The 17586-nt window shown below is 40.1% G+C and overlaps 1 protein-coding gene across 2 annotated transcripts in view; it reads right to left on the bottom strand.

Annotated features, from left to right (window-relative positions):
* Nucleotides 1-17586, bottom strand: part of LOC124861374 (neural cell adhesion molecule 2-like) — a 715631-nt gene that overhangs the window by 541290 nt on the left and 156755 nt on the right. The gene's annotated exons all lie outside the window — the stretch shown is intronic.

Below are 17586 nucleotides of genomic sequence, written 5' to 3'. Positions count from 1 at the left end.
GACACAGAGATCCTCTTTAACAAGTATCCCGGATGAGCCCCCACTTATGGTACGACCCCAGGTCTAGGGGATCAGGGGGTGGTAACAAAAAAATGAGTCCAGAGTTAAAAGGAGAACATTTAAGGGGATTTATTACAAGGAGCAGGGTTCCAACATACAATATGGCTGACAGAAAATGACAAATCCAGCCCAATCTTCTCAAACACAACACTCTAGATTGAACTAGAAAACAAACAAGCACTTAACAAAACTGGTAAGCAGAGCAAGGAGGGTCAGCAGCACCAAAATAATGTGCAGCTGCCAAAACACTCTCCAAACAAACCACACAAAGCAAAACGGCGGTCAGATGTATAAAACCTCTTCCAAAAGCTGCCCCACTGAAAGAATGAATCCAGGAGCCTTTTGTAGGATGCAGGCGGGTCTCATCATCCACTGATTGGCTTGGTGATTCAGCAGGTCCAATCAGGTTCCTCAGCAGCCTCCAGGCAGCCAATCATCTGAGTGTGCTACCAAGCTGTGGTAGCATAGTCGTTTTTCTCTGTGTCTGAGCCAAATATTGGAGAAAACAACTGACTGCCGATGTCATCTGAGTATTTTACCTTCTCCTCCATCCAACACATTTTACCTCCATGCAGCTTTTCCGAGCTAAATCACATCTTTTTGTGAGATAACTATCTCCAGCTGGACTTACAGAGTTTGAGTAGCATAACAGATTATGACCTCGGAACAACAGTTTGACAACTATGTTCCTGTAGTGCTAATGAACCCTAGCAACTAAAGCAGGGACTGATTATGTTGAGAAAAGTGAGACTTGCATGGCTCCCTGCTATAAAGTATTTGGTCGACACAACTCTTTGGAGAAATGGAACTGCAGATGCTTGTCAGCATTAGAGTTAACATGCTGGTCAGAACTAGAGCATAAATTAAAAAGTCTACCTGAATGCTGCCAGAATTTATGGTTTTGTTTCGTTTTTAGCCACAGAGTGTTTTTAAATCCATGTTGGGTGCTGCTGGGATGTCTCCAAATTACTGCATTCAGACAGCCTTTGTCTCATGTTCTCCCCACTCACTGGATATTTAACCACATAAAGCTTCACTTTATAAATTCAAATCTCAGCTGGAGACTACACTATCACTACTTTTGTCTTGAGTAGCCACTGTGTTATGCATTAATGCTTGAATTCTACATTATAAACGTAAGGCAGATTTCTGCCTTGGCACTTCCTTTTTTGCCATATATTCCAATTTCTGACAAATAAATGAAAATAGCTGACATCAGCTAGAAGCTTGGACAGAGTTGAAAAGCAAAAGTAGAAAATAATAACATATGGCTATTATTACTTAATTGATCAGCGTCAGCCAGCCAATAGAGAAATATTCAAATTGATAAAGAGTTGCAGCAAACCTACAATGTTTCCTTAAAAACGAATTCATGTGTTTCCCTTTCTGATCTGCAGCAGCATTTGCATTTTTCCCTGAAGCCTGATACCACACTCAACTTGCAATAAAAATGAATTGTTTAACCACATTAACTGTTTGTATTGTCTTCAGAGGCGAAACTCTAAAGTTTTAGCTTTCAGTTAATATACATAAAACCTTCAGGTTTTTGGAAACCAAGAGATGTTTAGGTTTTAGAATGCTTGTTTCAGCTGTCCTTTATGGTCAAATGGGATAAAGAAGCAGAATATACATTTCAGGTTTACCTTTGGACAACACTAACATCTGGAATCGAGTAGTTTCCCTTCTGCATCTGTTCGAGAACTGGAAATGGAGAAAAGTTTTCTTTTTGTTGTGGCCTAAGGTTGGATTTTTTTATGAAATACTCAGATAGGGAGCACAACACCTGCTGGGAGAAAGATGAGCCAAGGAGGATGGGATATACAGTCAGACTTAGAGCCCCAATAAATCCAATGTGACTACTCCTGCTGACAGTTAAGACCTATCCTTAGCCACCATGCTGAGGAAATTGGCTGATCTGCAATCGCAGCATAACAATAGAAAGGTGACTGAGCAAATTATACATTTGGATTGATAGTTTTATGAGCAGTAATTAAGAAGCAAAGGACAATGATTACCAGGGGTTTATTATATTGCAAAAACAAAAGAAACATTTGAAGTCTCATAGAAGACTACATGATGATGATTATGCATCAAAGTTAGTGAACCCTAACCTAACCCTGTTTCCAGAACTTTCTCCATGGCTTTCCGCTGTGTTCCCTGATCTTCATGATGCTGTTTCTTCATTATTGTTCTCTGTTGGTCGATGTTGTCTCACAAACCTTAGGGGCGGTCAACATCGAAATAAACGAGTCTGTTAAGCTATTTGGTAAATGGTTGTTCTGGATTTTATTGAGGCGTATCAGAGTAAAGGGGCTTAATTCAAATGCACACTTTCATTTTTCTGTTTTTAAAAAATGTTGCAGGCCACGTATAATTTTCCTTCCATTTCACAATTATGAACTTTGTCTTGGTCTGTTAGATAAAACTGAATAAAACACAATGGAGTTTGTACTTGTAATGCCATGACGTGAAAAATCTAAGACAAATTAATACTTTTGCGAGGCACTGCAGCTTTAGAAAATCACGGTTTTACAAGAATATTGACTTTAAACCTAATCCCTCTTGTAATAGAGCAGAAGTGTTTTCAGAATTTAAGTTCATACATTTGCAAGAAAGATGCTCCACATTTGCTGTTAAGTTAATTTCAGTAGTGAAAATCTTTGATGAAACTCCTTGATTTGTTCATATGATGATGGTGAGGCCATCTTAAGGTTAGACAGGTCATTCGTCTATAGATGAACCCAGGCTGAAGCACAACATCCTGGCAACCACCCTGCCTCACTGTCCGGCAGAATGAAGCCTGTTTAGCATCCAGAGTGTTTTTCTGCAGCAGACCCTCTGCTCTGACCTTCCAGCAGAGAGAGATGAGCTCAAAAACACCAAATTTCTCAGCAGGGATCACTAAAGCATGTAATTCATTCATTAATCCCTCTCTCCCCTGATTAACACTTTGTGCATTTGACTGATAAGTGGGTTAAATATGCATGTATCACCAATTTTATGAAAATGGTCTGGCCCTTGTAATTGCAAAGCTGCACTGCGAGCAAGAGGAAAATGGAATGATGCAATGATTTTGTTTTTTATTGTAGACGTTTATGGATGGAAATCTATCACAGAATCGGTCAAGTAAAATGTATAATTTATTGAAACTTATAGTTAACGAAGAACGTAGAAGATGGTACTACTGATCTACACGGGAAAACGCCATAAAGTGCCTGAATCAGGTTCTATCGGGTCGTAAAGCTTAAGAAACTGGATTACATTACCTGAATATTTAAACCATTATAATTTAGATCTCAATGGGTATTTCCTTCTTAAATAATGTAATAATAAATACTAAATAGTTAAATATATGTTATGATTTGGGGTTGTTTGGTTTCTGGTTTCTGGTTTTTTCTTACGTTTTTCACAGGTAAGGTTTTGACTCGTTCTTTTGTTTATTATTATTCTTAGATTTTGAATCATGCTTCTGTTATTTTCCTGGTCATGCTTTAGCTTTGTCGTATTGTTCATGTTTTGTCAAGTTTGGTTTTCGGATCTGGTTATGCTTTTGCTTCATGTTTTTTTCTAGTTTCTGTTAGTTTGTGTTCAAAAGTCTCTGTTTTTGCCGCAGCCACGTTTTGTTCTGTCTGTCAATTAAGTTTATTCGGTTCACCTGTCCAAGTTAATCTGTCTCCTTGCTCCACCTGGTTTTCACTCCATATATACACACCTGTTCAGTTAGTCTTCGCGGAAACATTTTTCATGCTCAAGTTTTGTTTTTTGATCATGCCATGCCATGTCTTGCCTGCCCGTTTGTTTTGTTCCTGCCTCCTGTAGTGAGTGAGTTTTTGTTATTAAATCTTTTACATTACCGTCATGCTGCCTTCTGGTCTGCATTCTGGGGTCCTATATCTGGCAAACCATAACAATATAGGCCTCCTCAGCCTCCTTGGTAAGGCCTATGCCAAGGTATTGGAGAGGAGCCGATAGTCAAACCTCGGTTTCAGGAAGAGCAGTGTGGTTTTCGTCTCGGCTGTGGAACACTGGACCGGCTCTATTCCCTCTACAGGGTACTCGAGGGTTCATGGGAGTTTGCCCAACCTGGAGAAGGCATTCGACTGTGTCCCTCGTGGTGCCCTGTGGGGGTGCTCCAGGAGTATGGAGTCGGGGGCCCTTTATTAGGGGCCATCTGGTCCCTGTACAAGCGGAGCAGGAGTTTGGTCCACATTGCCGGCACTAAGTCGGACCTGTTCCTGGTGCATGTTGGACTCCGGCAGGGCTGTCCTTTGTCATCGGTCCTGTTCATAACTTTTATGGACAGGATTTCTAGGCGCAGCCAAGGGCCAGTGGGGGTCTGGTTTGGGTATCAGAGGATTTCGTCTCTTCTTTTTGCAGATGACGTGGTCCTGCTGGCCCCCTCTAGCCAAGACCTACAGCATGCACTGGGGCGATTCGCAGCCGAGTGTGAAGCGGCTGGGATGAGGATCAGCTCCTCCAAGTCCGAGGCCATGGTACTCGACCGGAAAAGGGTGGCTTGTCCTCTTCAGGTTGGAGGGGAGTTCCTGCCTCAAGTGGAGGAGTTTAAGTATCTCGGGGTCTTGTTCACGAGTGAGGGAAGAATGGAGCGGGAGATCGGCAGACAGATCGGCAGACAGATCGGTGCGGCTGCCGCAGTAATGGAGGCGCTGTGCCGGTCCGTTGTGGTGAAGAGAGAGCTGAGCCGAAAAGCAAAGCTCTCGATTTACCGGTCGGTCTACGTTCCTACCCTCACCTATGGTCATGAACTTTGGGTCATGACCGAAAGAACGGGATCCCGGATACAAGCGGCTGAAATGAGCTTCCTCCATATGGCGGCCGGGCACTCCCTTAGAGATAAGGTGAGAAGCTCAGCCATCCGGGAGGGGCTTGGAGTAGAGCCGCTGCTTCTCCATATCGAGAGGAGCCAGTTGAGGTGGCTCGGGCATCTATACCGGATGCCAGGACACGCTTGAGGGACTATGTCTCTCGGCTGGCCTGGGAACGCCTTGGGCTCCACCCGGAGGAGCTGGAGGAGGTATCTGGAGAGAGGGACGTCTGGGCGTCTCTGCTGAGTCTGCTGCCCCCGCGACCCGGTCCCGGATAAAATGGAAGACGACGAGTATGAGTAATTAAATAATACTTAAAAACGATAGAGCTTCCTATAAAAAATAAGCCATTGGTGAAATAAATTTTAAAAAGCAATTATTGTCACTGCCATTGTGTCATGATCATACATATTTTCATCAAACAGGAGATGAAGCTTACTGGAGTTTTAAAAGTAGTTGGAGGAGAAATGATAAGAGAGCTAAATACACAGGGAAAACTACACATTTGGAAAATACAACAATCATCAGAAAAATTGTTTTATAACCACTCATGGTGGTATTCTTGGGTAGTAAAGCGAGTAACCTCCCACACCTTTGGAAGAAAAGCAACCCCATGCATCGATTAAATAAGGATGTTTCATTGTTAGCCTTACAAAGAACTCCTAAGAATAGTGCTAAGATTTTATTTTCCAAACAAATAATTTCCCAAATTTACCAAATAATCAGAACAAAGGTTCACAAGAGAAAAGATCTGCAGCAGTTCTCTGCTGACTGCATGTGTTTTCTTGCAGAACGTCTCTCGATCCTTGATGCCTTTGTTGGAAGGGAGGCATTTTCCTGCTTCTGTCCTCATAAGGCTATTGTTCACAAGCCTCAGCTCACTGTGCGTGCAGATGCACTCAAACCAACCTGCTGCTATTGTTGTAAGCTCTGCACTAGTGTCAGCCTGACTTTGCTGGGGATACTTCAGCACATTATACTGCCTTGTTCACTGCAGCTAAATCCCTCACCTGGAAGTCCTTGACTCAGAAAACTGTTCTTTCAGCAGCAATATTCTTAGCTGGCGTTTTCTTCCAGGTGAGGCTGTATTGATGCAAAGCGATGATGGCTGAATGCTTGTCTTTGGAGGAAGCCATTGCTCACCATTTAGAGCACACCTGCCCTTCTTTTCTAGCAATCACTCTGCTAACTAGACTGATATTAAACAGCTTAACATGTGCTAATCATGTGACTGTATTCAAATAAGGTGGGTTTAATATTTTTGTGCAAAAAACGAAGTGAATACAGGTGTCTGGCATTAAACGAAATATTTTAAGCAAATAAAGCTTTTAAAAAACATTGTCCATCTACACAGAATATATGAAGTCTTCACACCCCTGTCAAATCTAAATGTAAAAAGTTTTTGATCTATGAGAATGTTGTTTTTAGGACTTTTTCCACCTTTAATATGCGGTCTATCCTGCACAACTCAACTGGAAACACTAAAACTCCTAAGTAAAAAAATAATGTGGTTACAATAAATGAGCGCACAAACCAGAATTTTGGTTTTTGGCCAACATCAGATGGTACTTGGAACTGTTCCCTCTACTTCCAGTTCAAGCTGGAGAAAAACAACTCCAAAGAATGATGCTGCCACCACGATGCTTCACTGTGCCCCGAGGCCCAGAGATCTAGTACTTGCCAGAGTTTCCTGCAGCTCCTTTAATGTTGCTGAAGGTTTCCTGGAAGTCCATGTGAATAGCTTCCTACTTATATTTTTCATACAGTTCCTGGTAATGTTACTGTTGTGTCATATTTTCTCCACACACGTCTTCCATGGTAAATCTAATGGCTTGGGGATTATTTTGTACCTTTCTTCTGACTGATACCTATTGATAGTGGGATCCCTCTGCATACAAGTTAGTTTTTTTCACTAAATGATTTTGGTTCATTTTTAAATGAACTTGTACAGATTACACATCACATTAAAGGGAGAAAATGTTCTGAAATGATTTCATTTTTATTCAGTTGTATTAAAGAATCCTGGCATTTCAACAGCGGTGCAACCTGGACAGGTCGTCAGTCCATCACCGGTATTACAAAGAGACAAAGACATCTCTGTTTAAGCTTAATGCATGTTTTAGACTATGGGTGAAAAATACCTGAAGGAACTTTCTTTCTATGTTAGGTAATGAATTCTTGTCACTGCCAAAACGTAATCATGACTCCCCAATGATTTCTGAAAATCCATGAGATTTGGCATTATCTGGTGATATCAAACGTAAGAATCATGGGTGCTACCATATCTAAAGACTGTATAATTCGACAAAGGCGTGAGGTCAGAACAAAGAGATGCTTTAGACCACAACGAGCTATGGATTAAAGTCTGCAACCCACCTTCATCAGTCACTGTACTCAACTAAATCCCTTAAAAAAGACCGACACCAGTAACCTCCACCTTCCAGGCTCCATAATTGTAACGACTTTGCAACCAAACGACACCTTACTGGCTTTAATTTAATTAACTTCCATCTTTATCGGCTTAATTGTTTGTGACAAGACGTTCGGTGAGACATGGGACAGCAGGGTGATGGGGTAAATGATATGCTGATGAGTAATTAATGTGTTTCTTGATGGAACTGGAAGCTGCTGTATTATTTGTGGATTAGCAGCAGCTACACAAAGTTGTCCCTGTCTGAATGGATAGAGATTCCTCCTGGGCCTTTTCTTCAATAAGCCTCTGTACACTTTGTGTTAGAGGACAGGTTGAAATTTAGCATTTGTTTAGGTCTTAAAAGCTTTTCACATGTTCCCAGGGAGCAGACATGAGCCTCTCTGATGTGTTGTAAGCAATAAAGCAGTCAGCTGAGCTCCACCAACTGGCTTGTTTGCGATAACCCAAGAGAACTGTGAGCACTGAGGAGACATAGAGCCTTAAGTCTGGGATATTTGCCTTTAGTTTAATTAAAGCCTGCTTTCACATCGAGAGATTTGAAAAACACAAATGGTGCATTTGCCTTTAATCAATGTGACTAGCACCCAATCAATTGAACATACTTCCCCGAGCAGCAAATCCATGTTACTATGACAAGTTTAGGAAGGTATTTATCACACATGTAGTCCGTCTGAGTGCTGTTCAAATGATTGGTTTGGTGTGGAGAAAGTGTTTCTAATTCAATTGAGTGACATTCTCACAGAAAACACAGTGGTCTAAAGTTCTCTTTTCAGATGAAAGTAAAGTTTGCATTTGATTTGGAAATCAATGTTCCAGAGTCTGGAGGAAGAGTGGAGAGGCACAGAATCCATGATGATTAAAGTCCAGTGTGAAGTTTCCACAGTCAGTGATGGTTTCGGGTACCATGTTACCTGCTGGTTCTGGTCCACTGGGTTTTCTGAAGTCCACAGTCAACGCAACTATCTACCAGAACATTTTAGTGCACTTAATGCTTCCTTCTGCTGACAAGCTTTATGGAGATGTAGTTTTTATTTTCCAGTAAGACTTGGTACCGGCTAACACTGCCAAAGGTACCAAAGGCTGGTCCAATGACCACGGTGGTACTGTGCTTGATTGGCCAGCAGACTGGCCTGACCCTACTCTGACATTTCTGTTTAAAATATACTTTTTATTGATCTTATGTAATATTCAAATTTTCCAAGACACAGAATTTGGGGTTTTCATTCTCTGTAAGCCAGAATCATTAAATTATAAGAAATAAAGACTTGAAATATTTAACTCTTTGTGACTCTAATCTATGAGTTTTACTTTCTGGAATGAGGGACAAAAGATGTTGACCTTTTTCACAATATTCAAATATTTAAAGATGCACCTGGATAGTTAAAAGCTTGTGGACAAATAATCAAAACATTTTTGACCCACAGCATAAAGTTTAAATGTAGGTAAACTTTTACATTTGAGGAAAATGTAAAAAATAAATATATTTCCCATTCTGGTATTCAGCAAATAAAATGGTTTTGATAATCCTAACTGACCTAAAACAGGACTTAGTCTGATTTAATATCAAACAGTGAGAAAAACAGCTTATGTGTCTTTTTATACAGTTTATTGAAATAACTGATTTCAGCTGTATCTGCTCTCCAGGTTTTCTAGTCAATGTCAGACCCTCCGGTTTCCCTCCTCATGTCTCATCGCTTAGTTCCCCGTTGGTTCTTTGTTACAGATTTATGCGTTTGTTTCCTAAGGTTAATTCAATAAAAGTCACTTCATTATGATTCTGTCTGCCTCCTGCCTGCCCTTGGGTCCTACAACTTTACAAAACATGAGACTAATCTCTAAACTTTTCACTTGATTATATCATGATTAAACCAAAGTCAGATATAATAAATACTGTTTTCCAGCCATTCTATCTCCCTCAGTTTTTTATGTTTGAACAGTATTTATGTTAAAACAAGAACCATGTTAAAACATAATCTATAACGAGAGTTTAGGTTAGAGATTTTAAACTAAAGGACACAAAAAGCCTTTACTTTATGTATGAGATAGCTGAAATGTAAGTAGAGACAATGTACTAATGGGGCAGAGAAGAGATTTATTTTATAAATAGATTTATACTATAAATAATAAAACAGTATGGTGCTCTAACATACCTTGGGTTGTTTGCAATAGAATAATACCCTCAAGCAGCCAACAGACAGATGTTGCTCATATTTGGTAACTAAATGTTTGCTTTTGCTTCAGAATACACAGCGATAGATAGGTAGAGTGAGATGTTTCTCAAGCCAGACAGCTCCAGAAGAATTAGACAAATGAAACATGACATTTCTGTAGCGTTGCAACAGTTTCTTTAACTGTAAACTGCCATGATATAAAACCTCACCTGAATAACACCTGAATGCAGGATTCTGTCTTCCAGAAAACAAACATTGTGCTTGACTGGAAAAAGTTTGAGATATTTATGTGTTCGGTTTGTGGCCAAAACTTTTTTTACAGACAATTCTTCAGTGCATCAAATCAGCGAATAATTAGAAACATCTTCCTCCAACAAACTGGATGGATGATGTCTGGATGAGAAGTTTAATTGTCTCTGCACAGATGTATTCTGGCAGTGTTTTCAGGACTTCACTGATGTTCCTTTGCTGCAATACAACAGCTGATTTAAGCTAATGCTCAAAGGCAAGTCACTGTTCTGAAATGTTGTCTTGGCTTCTATGAATAGATAGTGTCCAGTCTTTTAAAATGACACTGGTTCGTTCCCCTATGAGATAATAAGACAATAGACAGGACTTAAGGATAACAAGGCCGGCCAGCAGTAGAAAGCAGAGATAACGAGGGCCCTGACAGACAGCCAAGGTAAGAAATGGCATGAAACCAGGAGCTCCCCTCTCATTACTAGTCTCTCGCCCTTCGATTCCTAAGCAATCTGTGTTTGTTCAGTGCCGACAATATGTCGGCGTGCAAGCTGTGACATCTCCTCAGCAATGAACGGAGGACGCCTGGAGCTTGTTTTTCCATCTTGATGACAGGATTGGATCGGGAGGAGCTGACAGCACACCTTTTTAGGATAAAATATTACGTACTTGTACTGTGAATGCTGATGAACAATTTGACCGTAGAAAAAAAACCCAACTCAATTATACTTTTTGTACATTAAAAAAGGAGTGCAAATAATAGCTATAAATGATCTGACTAAAATCTTGTGTTAGCAGACAGGTTGTGGTTGTGTGGGTGAAAACCAGTCAGGAGCATTTAAGCACCAAACCTCCACCTTTTTTGCATTTCCACAATGATGTGTCCTAAACATTGCATTCATTATACTGTGTATAGTTTACAAATATATATATATTACTCACACAAAGTTAGGAATATCTTATTTTTGTAAGTATTTGGACAATCCTATAAGGAACAAATACTTTTTCATAGCAATGTTTAGTATATACTCTGTACTGATGAGTAATGCTGATCCAGTACCAGTGGTACAGACAGTTTGAATGCTGTTGTCTTGCATAAGTCTCTTCTGAAATGAAAACAGCCCAAATTGAGCATAGATAGGCATGAGGAGAATGTGTCAGTGTGTCATTGAAAGCCTCCAACTGGTTAGAACCAAACCCATTCCTATCTAGCTGTGAGGTGGCAGTTTTAACATTTCCACACCATATGTCGCCTCACCTTGGGAATGATCTGTTTTATATTCAAGACAAGAGTCAATTATCTGCATTTTATGTCAATACCAAACCTTTTTAGAGCTATTTAGAGGGGACAGACCGCCATCAGCGGCTGCCTCTGTGAATATTCAGGAGAGAGAGGGAGAGGAAAAGGTTGCTATGTGTTGATGTGACTTTCCAAAAGCCCTCTGGTCCATTGGCACTCAAATGAACCAATCCGTCTCTGCACAAACATTGAGGGGTTAATTGGATATTCACCTTGGGGATGCCAAACGGAGGGAAAAAAAAACCCTGTGGGAAGAGTCATGAGTACCACAAACCCTGCAGTGGTTCTCCACACTGGGTGTCTGACTCATGAGGACAGCAGGCATCGTCTTCTTATTCTTATTTTTTCCTAATAAATCCTCTAATTGCTATACTTTTTAAACATTTTCTCATGAAGCAAACATAGAAATAAATGGTGTGTCTTTAAATCCCTTACCATTAACAGATGTATGGTCCAGATGTGTTATGCTTGAACAGAATTTAGCAGAAGTCCTGTATATGAGCTCACATTGGAGCTGGAGACTTTGGCCACTGTCATTCACACTGATGACTGAATTTAGTTTTCCACATGTAAGGTAATCACTCTTCTGCAACTTTCGCCTTGTGTTTCAAATCTTGACCTTGGACATCAATACAGGGCTCGTCCACTTTTCCTATAATAAAATTTGAGCAATTTTCAAGCATTTTCAAGGTAGATTTTCCAACTTTTCCAGCAGCAAACATCGAAACAGTCTGTATCTCTGTGCGCCTTTTCTTTACTTTACTTGAGGATTTGGTCCTCATGTCAACCAAGTTTAGTATCTAGTGTTTTTGAGCCAGCGGTCATGAAAATGACAACCTCTTGGCAAGCTGTTTTCTCCCGCTCGCAGGAGACGTGCGCAACTAGCAGGACAGTTACCTGCTTAAAGTAGGTCTGCTTCATAGATGACGCCGCCGGTCCAGTGGCTAGTCTGTTCCACAGGTGATGTCCACTGCTCACATGCTGGTATAACGAAAAAGAGAAAACCCTCTCTGGGGACGCACGTCATTCTAAACACACGCATCTGAAACAATGACTGCAGAGTTTATGCAGAACAAGACACTAGATACCAAATCATTGAGAGAAAGACAGTAAAAGAAGTGTCCCTGTTGGAAAAAGTAGGAACCACAAAAGTAGGTTTTGTTCTGAGAAGAAGCAATTTCCTGTCAGAGCCCAGCTTTGCACCAAAGAAGACAACATGTCATAGAGGTTTCATCTCAAGTTCTTCAGATGCTCTGATTTCCCCGCACCGAGCGTTTGTGCTTCTGCAGTATTTTCTGGAATGAATTAAAAGACAAAGATGCAACACAAAGAAAAGCACAATACAATGGCAACGCAGGTGGAGATAATTATATTTCTTTAGCAGGTAGGGTAGCAGCATTCATCTCAGAGAGACATCTCAGTGACATTTGTCCATGTAATACACAACAACAACAGTACACACCCAATAATTACTGTCTCTGCTGCAAAGGTCAAATGTGAAATAAGCACAAAATTCATGGATGGCTTCAATTTCTTTGCATTTGGCTATTTTTGTAACTCCTTGACAATATAACAGCAAATGAATACAGTTTACCCACATTTACCTCCATATCACCTCTCTGTTCTAACAACAGAGGTACATCTGGAGAGGGGTGACCAACTATTTAATGGCTGTGATAAGATCTTGCATTTGACAAGGATTGAATCGAAAGATGCTAAAGGAGTGGAGGTTGGGTTTTTCTTTCGGTCTAAAAACATCTTGCGTGCTCATGTCTGCATCGACCTCTGGAAGACATAAAAAAGTGGAAAGAGCCAGACAGAAAGTGTGAAAGAGACAGCGAGAGGTTGATGACCTTATCCCCATGAGGAGAGCACATTCTTGTGACAATAGTGCAAGTAAATAACAGAAATCCAGACAAACCATTCCCAGTGTACTTCTGTCAGTATACGCTCTAATTTATGAGCACAAAACACTTGTTGCATAACCCTAATTCACACATAATTATATTGATAGTTTGAAAATATTTAAGACTGAATATCTAAGGCATTTTTTTATTTAATGCATTACTGCCCCACTATGGCATGTTAGTTCTAATCTGGATTATTTTACAAGTCATGCAACAACCCAAATTAACCCAAACTGAGCCAGAACTGGAGCAGCAAACGGCTACTGTTGGTGTTCTGCCTCTTAACAGATGATTTTTGCTATTCCGTCCGACTTTCAGATCCTCAAACAAATGTTGCTGCCAGACAAAGATAACCTGAGTAAATACTACAAGCAATTTTCAGGGATGACCAAATTTATTTAGAGAAAATACCTATCCATAACAACACTGCCCTATGTGCAGAACTAATGGACCTTCTTTTAATTCAGCCACATTGGATTCAAGCATGAAGGGTCTGTTTAATGTCATTCATCTATTACAGAGCAAGTCGTCCAAGCAGCTTCAGATCATCTCACTGCCATCACGTTTGACTGTTGTTTGCTTGAAATGCTGTATTAGGTATATACCAGTTGTAAAGTTCTACTTTTATCTAATCAGTCAACAGAATATTTTCCTAAAAGTATAAAAGGATCATTAAGATGTTTTCTGGCATATGTGAGACGGGCCTTTGTGTTCTGTTTGGTCAGCAAAGGTTTTGGCCTTGGATCTCAGACCTTCACTGAGGCAGTGAGGCCTGTAGAGCTTTAGATGTTGTTCTGGGTTTTTCTGTGACCTCCTGGATATGTTGCTGATGAGCTCTTGGAGTAATCTTGGTAGGTCAGCCATTCCTGAGGTTTTACACTGTTCCATATTTTCTCTGTTTATGGATAATGGTTCTCACTGTGGTTCTTTGCAGTTCTAAAGCCTTAGAAATTACTTTTCTTCCGCTTTCTAGACACACAGCAATAACTTTGCTTCTCCTTTGTGCTTGAATTTCTTTAGCATTATGTGCTGCTGTTAAGATCTTTTAGCCTACTTCGTGTTGTCAAACACTATATTGGTACTGGTGGATCGGTTTTTCTGCGATGGACTGGCGACCTGTCCAGGGTGTACCCTGCTTTTCGCCCATAGACTGCTGGAGATAGGCACCAGTTCCCCCGTGACCCACTATGGAATAAGCGGTAGAAAATGACTGACTGACTGACTGACTGGATCGGTTTTTTCCCTTACAAAATGAAATCATCTGTATATACTCAGGTTTGTTCTGATATAAAAAATTGATTTAACGACCTGAAACATTAATGTATGACCAAAAAATGCAAACAGAAAACTGGCTGGTAGCTTTCAGTTCTGTCAGTGTGTGTGTGTGTCCTTGTTTAACGAACCACTCAGTGTTCCAGTTGGTGCTGGAGTTCTCAGGTGTGCTGGACGTCATGTGTTTCCTACCTGCTGATTGCTTGGAGGAGTACTTAAACAGGAGGCTGCCAGCACTTCTATGCCAGAGTGTTTGCCTTAGTGGTAACAAGCTCAGCCACCACTAATTTTGTGCTTCGTTTTTGAACTCTAGTAATCTTGCATTTTTGCTGCCTTGCAGGTTTCTACCTGAGGCTTTGTTTACCTTGCTGAGTTCCGACTTCGTTTCCAGAGTATCTCTGAGCTTCTGGATTATTAACTATTGAGTTAAGGAACTACCTTCTTGTGGATTTCTTTCACTTCCGTCTGAGCCTTTCGGACACAGACCAAGCTGGCGGCTTCCTGATTCCTTCGACTTCAAGACCCAGGCATAAGCACACCCTGCTTCTTCCTCCTTCTCGAACATCAGCACCTGAGCTCCCTTTTGCTGGCACCAAGCTCACAACAGAAAGGTCAACTGGACAATTCCCCTTCGCAAGTTAAGACTCTGAATCTCTCTACCCCTGGCGGTTCTTGCTACAACAATTTAGTAAGTAATTTCTCAGATCTAAGTAATCAGTTGCCTCATATCGTTCGCTTGTTCACCAAACCATTCTGCTTCCTTCCCTTACAGTTGGTGTTCCCAGTTCCCGTCCTAGATTACTTTATTGACAATAAAAACCATAAACGTTTCCTTCTGAGTGTTTTCTGTATGTGGTCAAATCTATACCGAAAATGACAAGTTCATCCTAAATCAAATCGCTGTTCTGTGGTCATGCCTGGTCTGATCTTGCATTTAATTTACATTCACTGCCCTTTAAGAGTCCAAACATGTTTACACCTGATCTTATCATCAGAACTAATTATCTCCATGTAAATGCAATGTAATGCTTACATCCAACATAGGATTTGATGATACCAATATACACTAACAACCATCCTAGATGCTTGTCTGATTTAAACAGAATGTTGATTTTCTTCTTTTAACCAGTAACATACAACCTCATTCATCTGTCTTTTATGGCCAAAAGGCACATAAATAAGATTAAAATGCATCTTAAACATAAAAAAAGCAAATTAACCCACAAATGCAGCTCTTGCCATTCGTATAACTAAAGTCAGAGAAACACCCTGCCGAGACACATTGTTATGTAAATAACGCATAAAAACATATTAGACATTGAGTGGAGCAACATACACTGCCCTCACCTAAGCAGAAATCTATCTTTCAGCTTACTAATGTAAAACTCGTTTTCTCTTTGCTTCAATAACTCGCCCGTGTCTTTACATGCAGATATACTGCAGTCTTGGCTGGCTCAGGAGTCACACGTTTCTTACGCTGGTCTGTAATTTACATTTAAATGAAACTCTCTGGCCATATAATGCACCAGCAAAATGCATCTCTCTTTAATCCTTCAATTTTGTTTTCAAATTCAAATTATTCAGCGAGATCCCCCATTAAACAAGACATCAAAGTCTCTGGTTTTGTGTTTTTGAGGCTATTATGTTGTAATGGGATTGCAGGGGAAACATTACAAAAGAGTTAAATGTTTTATCAGTATAATTTTCTATTAAAAACTCTTGAGACAGACATAGGAAGGATAAACTTAGAGAAATAGGCAAAAAGAAACCCTTCAGGGACTGAACTTTAAGGATGAGGTGGATCATCAGGCAGTCTCTAACCTCAGCTCATAACGTAGCTAAGCAGTATGTCTCCTTAATGACAAACACTCCCATACATGCAACAGTGAAGTATTAAAGTCAGTGGTGTAACAGTAAGCTCCAGCAGCAGGGAGCGAGCGTAACTGTAAACAACACAGATATGTGAGTTTTAGGGGGATTTGTTGGCTTAAGTAAACACTGTGCTGGGTCAGCAACTTTTACCAGGTTCTGAGGCGGATTCTGAAGCTCCTTCCTCCAGTCAGACGAGCTTTTTAAAATAAGCTGCAAGCAGTTTACCTTTAAATTTCAAGGTATGGATACATCTACAAACGGGAAAATGTACATAAAGTCTATTTTCATTACAAAAGAGCAGATTCTATAAATATCAACACATAAACAAAAACAAATAAATATGCTCTCAAGATACAAAATATTAAATTTACTGTAAAGAAAAAAGAAATAATCTCTTGCCTCTAAGGCAGATTTGAAAGAGTCTGCAGGGCTCCTTTTGCATCAATTAACTCAGCTAAAAATCCTCCCTTCTAGGTGTCTTAATGTAGAGCAATGCAAATAGAAGCTTGCCAATTACCAGCGGTCTGAAGGGGAAACCTGAGTAAATTAACTCCACTCACAGCATGATTTACAATTAAACTTAGTACAAATACTTCAAGATTGCCTTCTCTTTCTTATCTAATGAGTTTTAATTTGAAAACTCTTAGTGTCTGAGGAAATGTAGATGAGTAGTAGGTGTTGTATAATTTATTGTTGGATGTCATGTTTTCTTGACATCTAGCAGGACTCTGTTCCTTTTGGAGCATTTAAAAGAGGACATAACCCTAAACGTTGCTCCTTCAAAACCACATGTGCAATTCTGTCTTTTGCAAAAGACTGGTTGACAAAGATTTTTCCTTTTGCAATATCTAAATACTAGAGACAACACCCATATGTGTTTACATATTTTAGAGAAACCAATATGAGATTCACATTATGGTTCATGGGAACAAAAACATTTCTAAAAGCATTGATTTTCACTTTTCTTTTTAACCTTTTATTGAGGCGTTTTTCATGGATTTCCTGCCACTTTCTGCACACTTTGACAGCTACTGATAGAAGGTAAACTACTATATCCTACTCTTTGTCTTTGACATATGTAAGTTGCATTTAACTTTAGTGTGAAAGACTTATAACTCTTGGTCCCCCAGCGACCAGTACGTCTGAACTAGGGATGTTAAGAATAACCAATTCATGCAAGACGCAAGTGCATCGCTAGAGCATCTTTGAAAAGGTGTTGTTTACAAGATTAAATTGAGATGCGTCGTCTTTCATTTCTTTACGTCGATTAAACTCGATCCCTTTCTTAATGTTCCCATACACTCTGGTTAAGGGGTTCTGAAACAACAACAATAAGAAGGTAAAGATGGCCGAGGCGATTCAAAACCCAAACACCAGCTTTAACACAGCAGCAACATCCTGTGAACCCGGAGTTCCGCCAGCAAACCAAATATTATTTTGTAACAATGTGTGAGAAGAGTATAGAAACAAAAAGTATTTACTTCATTACAGTTAATTCAAGTGA

This window comes from Girardinichthys multiradiatus, chromosome 24 (assembly GCF_021462225.1).
Source record: "Girardinichthys multiradiatus isolate DD_20200921_A chromosome 24, DD_fGirMul_XY1, whole genome shotgun sequence".
NCBI lineage: Eukaryota > Metazoa > Chordata > Actinopteri > Cyprinodontiformes > Goodeidae > Girardinichthys > Girardinichthys multiradiatus.
Note: the sequence above shows the minus strand (reverse complement) of the source record. Positions and strands in the feature narration are given on the sequence as shown.